Source organism: Halichoeres trimaculatus, unplaced genomic scaffold (assembly GCF_033239565.1).
Source record: "Halichoeres trimaculatus isolate MK-OKI-2021-1 unplaced genomic scaffold, fHalTri1.1 fHalTri1_scaffold_10, whole genome shotgun sequence".
Taxonomy (NCBI): domain Eukaryota; kingdom Metazoa; phylum Chordata; class Actinopteri; order Labriformes; family Labridae; genus Halichoeres; species Halichoeres trimaculatus.
In genome coordinates, this window is record NW_027437187.1 from 37,255,179 (window position 1) to 37,271,284 (window position 16,106).

The following is a 16,106-nucleotide window of genomic DNA, read 5'->3' on the forward strand; positions in this document are numbered from 1 at the left end:
TGAAGCAGGGATGATAAAACGTGATGGCACAAAGGATGTCAGTGTCATCTAATGTAAGAGGGAAAATGCCTTTGAGGAATCCTTCAAGCGTGAGCTCCATTTAGCTCAGCGTGAGTGACAAACCTCTGACAGGATTTCCAACTTCGCCTGACGACTGAACACACTCCCATTTTCATACGTGGCCCAGTGTTTCCTGCTCCTGCTTGTTAATCAAACTCTACTGGTGAGGAGCTTCGCTAAGCCAGTGCTGAGGAGGTTCACGACGCATGAAAACACAGAGCTGCAGGAGTCCAGTTCAGCAGCTTTTGAAGGACGGAGCGGGCATTAGGCCGGGTCGCTCTGAGGGGCATGGAGCACTTTCCAAATTACTGCTTCACACCAGCATTTTCTACGACTGCACCAACTCTGTGTTAGAGTGACCCTGAGACCTGTTAGTCTGCTCCTAACAACGCGTAGAGCTCTCTGTGTGCTGAGGAAAACATCTCGTGATTACTGGATATCATATCACTGCGTGTTCATGAGGAAGTTTCTCAATAATTAATTGTGAGCATGAGATCATTACTCTAAATGAACGTCTTTATTACTGACATGCAATCCTCTCTCCTTGTATTTTGTGTACTTCCACCTCTACCTGATGTTTGCAGCTGTCTTTAAAACCTGTTTCAGGTGGCGTTCCTGTAGAGTATGTCCTTGCAATTGGTCCAAGGTTGAAATACAGCTTAAAGATGTTGTCAGTGATCGTCTAACCTGCACTATTTGTCAAAATCGCAGTATTTCTCCTCTCCATCCACAAGATATCATCACTGACAGCATGATGAAAAAAAAGTCTGGTTTCAATACACAACCTTGGCTCTGAATTTCAGCAGGTAAATACTGTGGCTCGGACTGAGACGCCAAAACAGGGTACACCTCCATCAGCTGGTTACGCGCTACTAAGTAAGGCGATACTCTGATTTCTCCACCTTTTTCAGTAACAGGTAATCTAACGCGTTACTATTACCAAACCAGTAATCAGATTAAAGTTACTTATTCAACTCACTGTGCGTTTCTTTTCTTTTTATTTTTCATGTAAAATTTCAAAATGCTTTTTTCTTGTGTCTCAGGGAGTGACGGGAGTCACCTGTTCATCACGTTTTCAGCATGAGGACAACTCAGGTGTGTTAGCAGCCAGTGACACAAAGGTAAACAGAGGGAGAGGAGAGATGTTGGTTTTCTAGCTGGAAACACAGTCACTGTTTGAGTTTGTGTCAGCTATAGATGATAATATTATGGTTCGTTGTTCACTCTGCACTGGCAGTTTGCTTAAGATATTTGACTCAAACATTTAGGAATCAATCAGAGAGAGATCAGCGCACTGCGGACGTAAACGCTTGAGAAGTTGTTTGATTTTTACCTGGGGAAAGGTGAGTCCCGTCTTCCATTGTACCTCTCTCTATTCCAAGAGCTGAACCCTCTGTTTAGCTCAAATCCATCCACTGAGGAGCAGAGCAACATGACGTAGGCTACAACAAGACACCAAGCAGGGGCGTGCCCAGACTTTTTAGACTGGGGTGCCCCGAGCAGGGGGATTATGTGAGCCCGCACTCCAGCAACATTTATTTTTGCTTGTTGTATTACAGATACAGGTTCAATAGACTACAGCTTTAAGAAAAATGAAACTGATAAAAACCAAACTAGACCAAAAAAAAAAATGTAAAAAGAAAATAATTTAAATTAAAAATTGTGCAGTGCACCAAAAATGGCACTGTAAAAGCATTCGTTTTCGTAAGCATTCGTATTTTGAAATTCAAAATGTGTAAAATGAATATTTTTGTTTTTAATTGTAAAGTACACGTTTTACAGCTACCAATGTCTGCATGTTACTTTATAACAAAACATGTGGGCTCATATTATCATTCATTTTAATTGCATTGTACAATTTTTGCCAAATTATGAAAGTAACTAACAAAGTAACTTGTAATCTGATTGAGTTACTTTTAAAATCAAGTAGTCAGTAAAGTAACTAAGTTACTTTTTAAAGGAGTAATCAGTAACTAGTAATCAGATTACTTTTCAAAGTAATTGTGGCAACACTGACCCCCACACACCCAGGGGGCGCTGATCATACTCATGCTCAGATCAGACAGAGGGGGGAGGGGCGTAGCATGTTACGTAGCCTGCACAGTTAGCGTGCACAGTTAGCGTAAGAAGCAGTGTGATACCAACAGAAGCAATGGCTGAAAAACGGCCCAAAAGAAAAATGACAGAAGAGCATAAAATGAAAAAGAAGGTCTGTGACCGTAACAGAGGGAAGACCCGGGTCAACATTGGTTTGGCTTTCCCACGGTGGAGGTAACTCTGCGATTTAACAGAGCTGAAAACGGACGCAGATGTCAGCGTCTTTCTGCTGGACAGGTTAGCAAGATTAGCTTTGTGCTGCTTCATAACAGTAACAGCCGTCAGGCTTTCATCTTATTGTCTAATCTGCCAAAATGTTCTGTTGTTGTGATGTTATCGATTATGGAAGTCGAGTTGTGGCTCCTGTTGTCTGACGAGTCAGGGTTATCAAAGAACCATGAAGCCCAAACAACAGCAGCGAGCTAAAGATAGAAATAGCTGTAAAACAGCTGGAGCCGGCGAGCGTTGCAGCTAAATCTCCTGAGGACAGCGTCCTCCCGCTCCGTCGTACGTCTGCGGGTCAAGTCTCTTTCAAAGGCTAAACAACCTGGACCTTTCTATTGGAGCTTCACACGTCTTTGATCAGAAAATATTTAAATCTCTAAATTAGGGCTGTCATTTTAACGCGTTAATTGGATTAATTAATTACACCGCAAATTAACGCGTTGTAAAAATTAACGCAGATTAATCTGGATCCCAAACCCGTGAGGTGTTCAAAGACGCACTTATCTTCAAATGTCTGGCATTTACAAACCGTTTGTCCTACTTGGAAAAAGTGGTGTTCTCGTCAGATTTTCAAATTTCCGACGGTCCCTGAATGTATCACACCTGATGTCAGCAACATGGTTTAAACCGAGGGGAAGAGAGAGTGATACAGTCCACATCTCGTTTATTCACACGTCCTTTTTGAAAATCTGCAGAAAATCAACCGTTTGCTCAATTCTGTAAAAAACAGATAATTTTACACTCTTTACTGCATCAAACAAGCCCTGAATGATCGATATTTGTCCTGTATTTAAATCTAAAGAATTCTTTGAAAATGTCCTTCCATCTTCCTGGTGTCATGTTTCAGCTTGGGGCTGCTCTGCACCAATCAGCAACAGTTTGTGTGTTCAGAGCATGTTAAACTGAGAATACTTCACTTTTCTTTGATCCAAGACTTGAAAAAAGTGTTTTATACATAGTTCCTCACAGTTTTTAGCCTTCAGCCCTGGTTCTCCTGACCTCATAGAAGTATAGAAGTTCATATTGCAGTGAAAATTGAGTCCACATCGAGTAAAAATGTGACAGAAGCAAAAACAGTGCTAAAAATCAAATCAGCTTATCTTAGGTGCAGGACTGTGTAGATTTTGTTAAGGTAGATTTCATTAAGGTAAGTTCATTTGTTCCTTATGCCTCAGGGTACCTAAAAATGTGTTGTATATATTCCCACCTTATTTTTTTTACGTTTTTAAATGTCTTTTAATGTAATTTTAATGTCCTGGAATTCAAATTCTCTATTTTGGGACCTTAAGCAGATATGAGATTAAAATGAGATTAATTCGATTAATTAATTACAAATCCTGTAATTAATTAGATGATTTTTTTTTAATCGCCTGACAGCACTACTCTAAATATTATAATATCTTTTGCTACAATACTACTAAAAGTCGTCACGCTACCACTACTTTCAAAGCAATAAATCTGGCTTTGTATTATAGCGAACTCACCCTCTACAGTTGTTTCCATGACGATGCATCCATCATCTGTTGGGCGTGGAGCTAGGGGTGGGGTATGAAGGGAGAGGCGGGTCTAAATTAGTTTATCAACAACCTCTGCACTCGTTTTCTCCCAGACCGCTGACTACACCTTTAACTAACTCCTTGGACTGGAGATGCAGGCAGTAAGCATTGGTTGTCTCAGGTGCTCACCTGTAGGCTGTCTCATAAGCCTGGGAAACTTTCTAGAGGTCCCCTACTCTTCTCCTTGGTGCATTGATCTGCTCTCACGGCTTCTCCTAACACTGCTATGCTGACGACACTCAGCTTTTCCTGTCCTTTCCATCTGATGACACAACTGTCTCAGCTCAGATATCAGCGTGTCTGACTGATTCCTCCACATGGATGAAGGAACGCCACCTTCAGCCATGGATCACTCCTTCTGGTCCTCTACGCTCTGCTTGTGAAAGACGCCTGGTGCTTCCAGCCCAGCGCGGCTCCAAATCGCTAGCCAGACTCTTCTCCTCTGTTGTTCCCAAATGGTGAATGAATTACCTCAATTTCAGGGAACACTTAGACCCTTAATCTGACCCTTCTCCTCTTTGTCCTGAATGAGTCAGAAGATCTCAGACTCAGCTCTTAGTGAATTTTCAGCTCTGATCACTGAATGTTGTTGAAGGTTGAAGTATATTGTTGCAGCAATTAATTGTGGTTTGTTGTGGCTACATTATTCTACATGGGAGGGATGAAATAAATGAATAAATAGATAAAATAAAATACAAATATTCTTGCAGCACTTGGTCGCACTAACTCGTTTTTCCTTCTGTCTAAATTCTTGCTTGTATTGTACGTCCCTTTGGACACTTCGAGTTTAGTGCATGTGTGAATAACTCATTACTGAGGTTTTACCTCCTTTATGCCTGACATCAGCTGACACATATTTTCTTTGAGGACTCAGACACAAAGACAGAAGCAGAGTGCGTAGAAAAAACTCTGTCTAACACCTGAAGGAAGAACGTAGCACTGTCCACAGAAGAATGAAGGCAACAATCAGGATTTCATTATTTTTTCACAGCGAGCCCATTCATTATTCATCAGATACTGATGATAATAATCAGACATTTCCTGCTACTGTCTGAATGCAGCAGTGAGAGGAGAAGGTGGCGGCGCTCTCCGTCATTAAACTGCTATTCTACAAAAAAAAGCTCCTAAACCAACAAACTGGTGTTATTTGTGTTTCCGAAGCCGGCGATGTTGTGCTCCTCTGTGCTCCTCTGTGCCCCGGAGCTCCTTTGTTATTAAACCACACTGCTGCACAAAGCGACATGTCCTTTAATTACTGTAAACACACACACACACACACTCACACACAGCAGTTTATTCAGTGCTAGTCCCTCTTACACCACCCTGCTGTCAGTAATACACAACAGCACTTCATCTGGGCCTGTATCAGTTACACAAGCTGTGAATAAAACTGTCGATATTTCAGAGAATTAACGGACTTTGGAATAAAGGGAATACAAAAGGCAAAAAGCTTTGACTTAAATATATTTACCATCTTCAGTAATGGGGGTGAGAGATCATGAGACTGTGGATGATTTGAAGCATATTAAATGTGTTTATGTACGTATATTTCTTATGTCTCCAATAGATGGCGCTACTCCTATAACGCTATGCATCTGTATGTAATGGGTGTAGAGTAGGACAGTGAACGTGTGTTGAATTTGGTAAAGATCAGACAATGTAGTGTTTCTTGTAGATGTGTTGAGAGCTGGACGTTGATGGTGTGTGTGAATTTGAAGCAGATTGGACGTCATATGAAGTAGTCGGATATCTGAGTTTAATATGGCACTATAGACACACCCTAGAACTAAACCAAGGGTGTTCAACCTGTGGCTTTGGAGCCTCATGTGGCCCTTTGACTCCTTTGCAGTGGCTCCTTGTAGCTTTAAAAAATATTATTGAAATAAAGAATAGTTATTTTTCTTACAGAGGGTATTGATGATCACAGACACTGTTGTGTTGTGTTAACATTTTGCTGAACTAAATATGCATCACACCTTGCAATAAAGCTTTTTTTTTTAATAAAGAAAAAAAAACAAATTTTATGAAAATTTTGCAAGTTTTTGAAATTTTTGCAAATTTCACTTTTTTATTTTTTGCAGTTTTTTTTAATTATTTAAATTGAATTATTTGTTAGTTAGCAAATTTTTCTTTTTTAATTTAGCTATTTTTTAAATCACAATTTTTTTTTGCAAATTTATGCAAACTTTATAAATTCCTTTTTTGAAAAGTCTTTTTTTATAATTTACAATATGTCTCATATATTTTGCAAATTATTGAAATTTCACAAAGTTTTCAAATTCATAAAATATACGGTATTACAAATTTTTCATTTTTTTATGATATTAACAAATGTATTGAAAATAAAAAAACTAAGATATCACATATTAAATTCTATAAACACAAAAAAATCTCATTTAGATTATAATGCACTGAATTTTTGTTGCTCCTGAATGACTTTAATCCAGGTGAGCTGAGAAAAAATGGCTTTAATGCATGTAAAGGGTGCACTCTGGTGCAGGTATTGGCACGAAAACAATGGATTCACATTTTTTTGCTGTGACTGATTTTTGGTGGGTGCTAGGTTTGTGTGCATTCATTTCATGCTGAAGGCATGCAATTTGGGTCAACGCAACCGGGAATAAAAAATTATGGTTTCGAGATGGCCTTCATCCATTTTGGGCTCAGTGTCCACTAGGGTCTGGCTTCAGAAGTCATGAAAACACATCACACAGCTGCAGTTTGGCTCAGAGCCAAAGAGTGAGGAGGCATAGCGAGCGTGATTTTGATTAAAACACAGTAAAGCTCCAAAAGACACAGCGACTGTGTCTGTAAACGTTTTCTGTGCCGCTCAGTCTCTTCTGTCTTTTATCAGGAGTCTTTGAATAATTTCATTACCCTCTCAGCCACACACTTCAGAGGTGTAATGGTGCGAAGTCCATCTATTTCAGAGCGCTGGCTCTATTTGAAAAGACTTTATTGGCGCTGTCGGCAGGAGTACGTGTCCATCAACAGGAGGAAGGTGAATCAGGAGCGATGGATTGGGGCTTTCCACAGAGAAGGAAAACTTTCTACAGTATATTTATTTTCCTATGTCATTATGAAGAAGCTTTACAGACTTTACATCAAAACGCTTGTTCACTGAGGTGTAGTTACTCTCATCTATGGGAAAACTGTTCAGGGAACTAAGTCTCTGGAAGGATGAAAACCTGAACACGGTGATCCCCCTTGAAGATTTCACTCAGCTAATCTTTAAAGAAGAAAAGCTTTATGTGGAAACATACACTACGCTGAAAAACTGTCTGCAGACAGGGTCACTTCTAACATAGTTAAAGCAAAAAACACAGAATTAAAAAGATTTCAGGAGGCCGACAGTAGAATAATGGCCAAGCTGTCGTCTCTGATTGACTATTTGAAGTAGTATTCTATTTGTGTGTTCTTGACTTTTTGCACTAAATACTTCCTTGTTTTGCTGTCGTGACTCTAAATTTCCCTGAAGGGATTAACTAGGTAGATTCTATTCTTTTCTATTCTATTCTATGAATAAAGAATTTTTATTTTTCTTACAGAGGATAGTGATGATCAAAAACATAAACACTAAATAAAATCATGTAATAAAATTTTGTTAAACTAAAAATGCATCAACTCTTGCAATTAAGTTTTTAAACCTTTTATTTGAAAAAAAAAAATCAAATTATTTGGGTTTTAACTTTTGGATTTTTTTTTAATTTAGAGAAAAAAAATCCAAGGTTTTTTGTTTTGTTTTGTTTTTTAAAAATTCTGCAAATTTTTGATTTTTTTTTTAAATTACACATCATTACACAATTTTTTGAGTCTCTGAAATTTTTCAAAAATTATTTAAATTTTATACCTGATTTTTTTCATTTTTTGAAAATTAAGCCAAATTTTGAAATTACATTATATTATTATTATTATTATTATTATTATTATTATTATTATTATTATTATTATTATTATTATTATTATTATTATCATTTCTGAAATTTTGGCAAATTTCTGAAATTTCAAAAATAGCTAGTTTTTGTAATTTTTTGAACATGTTTTAAGTTTAATATTTTTGAAAAGATGCATTTTTTTTGAAATTTTGTAAAAAAATGCAACATATTGAAATTTAATGAACTAGCAATTTATAAAATGTTACATTACAAATGTTTCAATCTTTTAGATATTTGCAAATTTATTGAAAAAAATAGACATCATATGTACAATTTTATAAACACAACAAAATCTTGTTTAAATAATCAATCAATAAATTTTTACTTTGTTTAGAATTTTTTTACCTTTTTTTTTGTCTTTATCGTGAAGATAAAGTAGGTTTTGTGGCTCCTGAATGACTTTAATCCAGGTGAGCTGAGGAAAAATGGCTCCTTAGAAAGTAAAGGTTGCAGACTCCTGTATGAGGGTTTTCTAAAAACACCAGTGAGAGAAAAAAGTTTTGTTTTTTTTGGCTGTAGGTCATGTAAAGAAACTATGGGGGCACCAGAGGGACAGGATAAAGACTTTAAAAAGCACAATAGTTCCTCTTTAAGATCCTAAAGTTGTCTTGTGAGTGTCTCTTCTCAGTCACGTCTTTTGAGTTAACTGTGTTTTTGTTTCTCTTTAGGCTTGCAGACCAAAAACAGCTGATCCTCTTTTGAAAGAAAATGCAGCTGTGGTGTTTGTTCAGGCTTCAAACGAGCTGGACAGACGAAGAGACGATCAGACGAGAGGTTTGATATGAATATTTATTTAAAGACTTGAGTCGTTACAGAAATAGTCATTTGAATCAATCTTTAGTGGCTTCCATATTTCCTATGAGAACAGTAAAACCTGTGCTGTATCACAATATCACTAACCCCAAGAACAGATCCCAGTAAATATCATGTTTAATGGACAGATGGCTCTGGACGGTCTCTGTAGTGTCATCACAAGCATCATGCAGAAGCCACAGGTCACTCTTTAAAGATCCAACGAAAGGGCTGAGGAGAAATGAAAGCGAAACTGAAGGTGTGGAGCGGATCGTTTGTTGACTCTGAGATAAATACAGATTAAACTCAGCTGAAGGATCCGTGTGTTTGCTCAGAGCCACACGGCCCAGTGTTTTCTCTTTCCAGCTCACTCTCCGTCTCATTCACATCCGTTTCCCGCGCTGGCTCTGAGAGAAATGCTGAATACAGTCTGATGAGTGACTGTGCATGATTGTAGCCGAGAAATCAAGAAGGAAAAACGTAAAAGAAGAAGAATGACTCTTCGAAATAAAAACCTCTGAAGGCATTGCACAATTCCAAGTTAGATCAGTGAGATTTTTAAGGCAAAACTTGTCTAAAATACTTTGAAATAACACTTAAAGATATTACAATTATGTTTTTAACCCACTGGTGCATCTCTGTTAGAAAAGTCTGTCATGCAAACTGAATGCATGCTATAAAAAACATCAGGATAAAACAGGAGAGCATCACGAGCATTCGTCTGAACCACGTGGTTAGTATAATAAGGTACAGTAAACAGCTTCATGTAGTGAAGAGAGGTGGGCGTTGGGACGGCCTGGCATGCTGACACAGGACTGCCTTGGCAGAGTGACTGTATGGATGAGCGGTGGGAGGCAGCGAGGTGTGAGCCCGCGTCGTTACAGCTCGTATGGCGGCGGCTGGCGGCGGCGCAGGGTTTCAACGTGTTTTTTCAACTTGGAGTCTCCTACACAATAAATGCTTTTGATTGTCACGCCTACACCGACGCGGCCTCAGAGGAGCGGTGATTTCACACCTGGGACAAACACATCGGGCCCACCGAGCCGGGTTTCTGTGTTTCTGTCCCTGAGAGCTCAGACGAGCAGGTCACAGGAAATCTGTGCACAATCTCGTGCTCTTTAGAGGACGCCCTGGGCTTTCCAGTGATATCTAAATTTATAGGAGGTTATCCAATCAAACTAAAGATCTGTCTTTCCAAACTGTGTTTTATGAGCGTAAGACAAGAAAGTTATCAGATTTATGCAAATGCTGCTTTTAAAGTTAAATATTGGATGTTTCTTAAAACACAGCTGTTTGAGCCAAACTTTGTTTTTGCTTTTTTTACTGACTTACTTAAAACAACGTTTTTTCCCAATGTCCTCCACGGTGGACATGGGGACACACACATAAAAACACAAGCCCATTCTAAGTTGAGTTTTGAGTTTTCTGTCATTTTTCTAGATTTGATTAAATGTATAGACCTGGAAAGGGAGGGGAAAAAATCTACAGCTGTGTCAGCTAACTTTTAGAAAGTTAATGACTAATTTTTTATTTTTTATTTTAAATACCAAAAATATCTAATTCCCCCTTTAAAAGTGTAGAAAAGATGACAGATAAAAGAAAAATTGTCAGCATAAGGAAGTCCAACGGTCCCCTGCAAAGGACATTCAGTATTAAAAAAAATTTGGAAAAAAAAAATTGTATTATGCTACTTTCAAATAAGACAATTATGTGATGCAAAAAAAAAAATAATCTGAAATTGAATGTTTTGGGGTTTAAAAGATTCTTCAAAATTTTGAGCAAAATTTTGAAATTCCAAACTTAAAAAAAAATAAAATAAAAAATAAATAAATTTAAGATTAAAATAAAGTGTTTTGGAATTTTTGAATATTTAATTGTTTAATTTTTTTAATCATTAAAATTTAATATTTCAAATAATCATGATTTTGTTGCAGCTTCTTGAATTTTTTTGTATATATTTTGCTTATTTATTAAATTTCAAATTGTTTTTGTTAATATTTGCAAATTCATTAACAATAAAAAAATAGCAAAATTTTAAAATTTAAATTTAAAATAAAAAATTTTCTTTCAAAATTTTTATTTAAAAAAAATTGCAGCTTTTCTAAATTTAAAATTTTTCTCAATTCTTTGTGATATTTTTTAAATTTCAATTTTTTTGTTAATACTTGCAAATTAATTTAAAAGAAACTACTGCATCACATGTAGAATTTTATGAACAAAAACAACTTCTTGTTTGGCAAATTTTTCACTAGATTTTTACTTTGTTTAGAATTCTATTCACTTTTTTGTCTTTATTGTAAAGATAAAGTAGATTTTGTGGCCCCTGAATGACTGAGGAAAAATGGCTCCTATGACAGTAAAGGTTGTTCTAGAATGTTCTAGAATGTTCTAGAATGTTCTTATGGAGCTTTGATTGATCTGAAACATTCTACTCTTTGATGTTTCATTCTGTTCCACTGTTATTTCTTAACAAGAACTGGTTTTGGATACCCATCCTTGTCAGCATATATCACAACAACTTAGATCTAGATGATCTAGATTTCCCAAACACTTCTCCAACAATAATAACTCAACCATTCTGCAGCTTTGGGGAAAGAATGCTGTTGTTTTTTTCATTGAAGCATAATCAGTTTTAGATTCTTTAAACATTTTTGAAACAACAGATCATATAGACGTTGAAAGGATCCAGTGAAAGCGTCTCAGCCGAGCTCTCAGAAAGAACCGGTGGGACAGAAAACAAACAGAAACCCGGCTCCTAAACGTTGTGATGCTGTGATAAACATCCATCCTGTGAAAACACGGTTTCTCTGAGAAAACAAGCCTGAAAGTGGAAATCTCCACTGGAGCGTGGCCTTGTTATGTAAGCGTCATGCATGTTTGATATAGGAATACATGTCCTGGATGTACAGTATATAAGAGGGTGTGTGTGTGTGTGTGTGTGTGTGTGTGTGTGTGTGTGTGTGTGTGTGTGTGTGTGTGTGTGTGTGTGTGTGTGTGTGTGTGGTGATGAATAAATGAAGGCCCTGCCTTGTGTTTCAGGAGGAGAGTCTCAGAGTTCTGGCAGTTTGCTGCAAAGTCACCTCTCTGGAAAACATACACGCAGTATTTACAGGTTATATACACACCAACACGTATAAAAAACTGTTCCTGTCTGATCTGGTTCAGTCCAGCTCCTCCAGTCCAGAACCAGACCTGAAACCAGTGCTACATTGTGCAATTCAACATCCCCCGGCTGTCGTAGGGGGTCCCCGCCGTGATGCAACGGTACAGAAGAGTAGAAAACGTGTCAGAGCGGCCGTCCCCGTGTGACGGACCCTATTCAGTCAAACTGTGCGGAGTGAGGCTCCGCCCACAACCTGACGCTACACTTTACGAGAGTTTGGCAGAAATGTTGCTACGGAGTGAACTTCACCAGCTGGACTTTGAAAGGTCCCGCACACGTGGGACGTTTTTACTCAAGCATTCGCTCATAAAAAAATACAGGCCTGTCGTTCATGATTTAAATATGAATAACTTATATAGAAACATGAGTAAGGCCTGTTAGTCATGATTTAAATATGATTACAGGCCTCAGTATAAAAGGTTATCGTCATATCAGCAGAGAAGAAGCAGCATTACAGACACAGTTTACTGACCATCACACAAAAAGGCAAAATTTGTACAGTGTATAAATGTTTACGAAAACGTTAAACAAGCAGTTTACACGGAGATGTTTCATCATCATCAGCCACCATGCGTGCTAAGTTTGAGGCGCCAGTTTAGAAAAACGTTGTAAACCTTCTGATTCGTGACTGAATAGGGCCCAAAGTACTGAAGGAAGTCAGATACAGTGAGACGCCGTTCTTCACACACTCACAGGAGTCACAGAGGGCCTCAGGAGGAGGTGTGGGTGGGTGGAGCCGACTGAGTTTGTGCTTCGCCTAAAGTTTTCATTTACACAGATCAGGGCAAAACTGCAGGGCTGAGCTCCAGTCTCAGCTGAAACTGGGCTAAAAGTGACTAAAAGTGCGATTACCTGCTTTAATAAGTGCTGTGTTTCCCCAAGAGACGCCGCGCAGAGACGCAGAGGTTTGGAGGTCAAACACGGAGCATCTGAAGGCGTCAGGGGGTCTGTAGTTAGAGCCTTTAGGAGTTTTTTTGAGGGGGACCAAATAAAACTTTAACCCAGGGGTCTGCAACCTGCCGCTTTAAGACTCTAAATAAAATCCTGCGTTAACATTTAGTTGAACTAAATCTTCATCCCATCTGTCAATAAAGCCTGCCACCGCTCTACTTCACCTCCTACAACATCAACAGCCCACCAACTTTCCATGCACCTGTGGCTAACCTCAAGTTTTACAGCCCTGGGAAGATAACTACATCTACAAAAAGACTCATCTGGAAGAAAATACTGATTTTAATTCTGTGTGGATGGATTCATTTCACTGATTGATATACATTTATAAAACTATTTTTCTTTTGAATTTTCAAGGAAAAAAATTGTAAGTTTTTTAAAATTTATGAATTTATGCAAGCTTTGCAAAGTTTTGACATTTCAAAAATTTAGCGTTTTTGAAATTTAAGCAAATATTTGAAATTTCAATTTTTTTTGGAATTTTCGCAAATTTCTAATAATTTTACTAAATTTTTTTTTATTTTGCAATTTTATGAAATTTCTTTTTTTTTTTAATTTTTGCAGATTTATCAAGGATGGAAAAAAAACAAGGCTTTACATTTATAATTTCAAAAATTCCAAAATAACTTTTCATCTCAGTTTTTTCTGTCTTTATTGTGAAGATAAAGTAGATTTTGTGTCTCCTGAATGACTTTAATCCAGGTGAGCTGAGGCTAAACGGCTTCTATCAAAGTAAAGGTTACAGACCCCTGGTCTAACAGCTCATATGTTTCATGATTTATCTTCTTTCATCGACATATATTATTCACTCATTGTCGTGTTTTACCTTTGGCACATTGCACCCTGGGTTTATGTTCTATGTCTGTGTGAATGATGGTACAGACCAATTTAATGTTAACGCCATCATAAATATGAGTAGGCATTTTGGCAAAGGAAGCAACATTTAGCTCCATTCATCCAGACGAGTTATCGTTCTTCAAACCCTAAATTAAAGCTGTAAGCGGCAAAATGTCTGAGCTAACCTTCTTGAAAGCTTCAGATGTGTGAGTGTTTGACGCCAAAACTCTTTATTTTCTGTGACTGTCCCTTTAAATACATGATTAAACACATGCTACTAAACTTTGGGGCTACTGATGATTCCTGGCTCTGATGTTACAGTTACAATGCTCTTGGACCAAACAGAAAGTGTTTTCCTGGTGTGTGTGTGTGTGTGTGTGCCGCTAAATGAAAAACATTTTCTAGAGCAAGGGTCTTCAACCTGTGGCTCTGGAGCCTCATGTGGCCCTTTGACTCCTCTGCAGTGGCTCCTTGTAGCTTTAAAAATATTATTGAAATAAAGAGTAGTTATTTTTCTTACAGAGGGTATTGATGATTAAAGACACTGACACTAAATAGAAACCATGCGTTAACATTTGGTCAAACTAAATATGCATCACCTCTGACAATACAGCTTTAGAAGTCCTGTCAAGATTTTTTGGCATATTTGCATATTTTGTATATTTTTCTAATTTTTGCAAATTTAAGATTTTTGGGAATTTTTTGTCAATTTTTGCAAATTATTTAAATTCCATTTATTTTTAGAAAACTTGCAAACCTTTAATCTTTAATTTTTTTCCCCAAAATTCAACAAATTTGAGGAGTAACAGTTTTTTAATTTCTTGGATATTCATGATATTTTTGAAAACTTCATTTTTTTTATTTCTGCAAGATTTTGCAAATTATTCAAATTCAATTTCTTAAACATTTTGTATTTTTTAAAATTTCATACAATTTATTGAACATTTAGAAAATTTTTGAAGTGCATTTTTTTTTTTTTTTATAATTTACAATTTGTTTAAGTTTCTTATTTTTTTTAATTGTTCAATTTTTTTGCATTTAATATAAATTTCATTTTTTTCAATTACTGCATTTATTAATTTATTAAATTAGATACATTTTGACATTTTAAAATTTGGGGAATTTTTTCAAATGTTTAATTTCATTTTATTCAATCTTTATTAAATTTCTTATTTTTTTAATCTAGACAATTTTTTGAAATGTATTTTTTTCAACTCTTTCCAGTGTTCATAAAGTTTGCATATTTATGAAATATATTACATTGCTAATTTTTATATTATTTTCAAATTTGTCAATAAAAAACTAAGACATCACATGTAAAATTTTCTGAACACAAAAAACTCCCGTTTAGACATTTACTTGCTAGATTTTAACTTATTTCAGAGTTGTAGGTTGCAGACCCCTGCTCTGGTGTGTGACGTGTGCTGAGCTGTTTCCTGTACACGTATTCACAGTGTGTTGCTGACACAGACACCATGAGTCACCTGATCTGGAGAAGCTACCAAAGCGCTGTGAGTCTACAGTTTGGCAGATATTCGATGAGACGGTAAAAGTGTGAACTCAAAAATCACAGAAGCGCCAACACTTTGTTGTTTTCACCACTTTTTTCTTTTTGGCAATTTGAACCAAGTGAGAGGTAGAGAGACGTTAAACCGAACAAAGAAATGCTTCTGAAGATCGTTACTGCATGAGAGGAGGAGACGCTGACTCACACACGGTCAGGTTCGGTGGTGGTGAGATGTGTGTTTTTGACGTCTGGGCTTGGAGATCCACGTTTCCAGAACCCACCGTGCCTGTGAACGCTGTCCGACAAAAAGAGTAAGGCTTGTTCAAGTCCCTGCTGCGTTTCATGTGACCGGACTCCCCGAGGAGTCAAGGCAGGTGGACGGAGCAGAAGGTGGGAAGATTTCAGGTCGTGGCTGATGGGTTTGCACGTGACGGGACGTGGCAGTGGTGGCGGCGGCGGCGGTGTGGGAGGGACAGAGCCCTGAGTGCAAGACGACAGTGCATGCTTCTCTTAAACTAGCACATGCTCCATTTATCAAAAACAAAGGTACACACTCTGTAATGAAGAAGGTGGCACCAGGGCCTAAATGTCTCGTTTGTACAAAGTCAAACCTCCACTTCCTGCAGCTGAAAAATAGGAATTTGAAGAATTTCACATTGATCGGTAAAAATGTCCTCCTGAAAAAACGCCTCGGCTTGTAAACATTTATATATTGAGAGGTGTGAAGGAAAGAGGGCGTGGAAATCAGAAGAGAAGAGCAGTGTCTGAGTCCCTCAGTCCGGACCCGTCAGACTGGACGTGATCAGTCTCAGTCCTGATCCAGGACCCCGCTCCACAGATCGACTGCAGGATCCGTCAGACCAACCAGAAATGAACATCGGAAGCATGGCGTTCTCCGCAGGTTTCCCACGCCACACTCACCGCTCATGGCCAAACGTTTCCGAAAGTGCAGCAGGAGAGCGGGCGAGGTCGCCGTGCGCTCA

General features: G+C 37.7%; 1 pseudogene; it reads right to left on the reverse strand.

The window, feature by feature from the left end:
* LOC141796310 (copine-8-like) overlaps nucleotides 1–16,106 on the reverse strand; it is a 149,103-nt pseudogene that overhangs the window by 13,898 nt on the left and 119,099 nt on the right.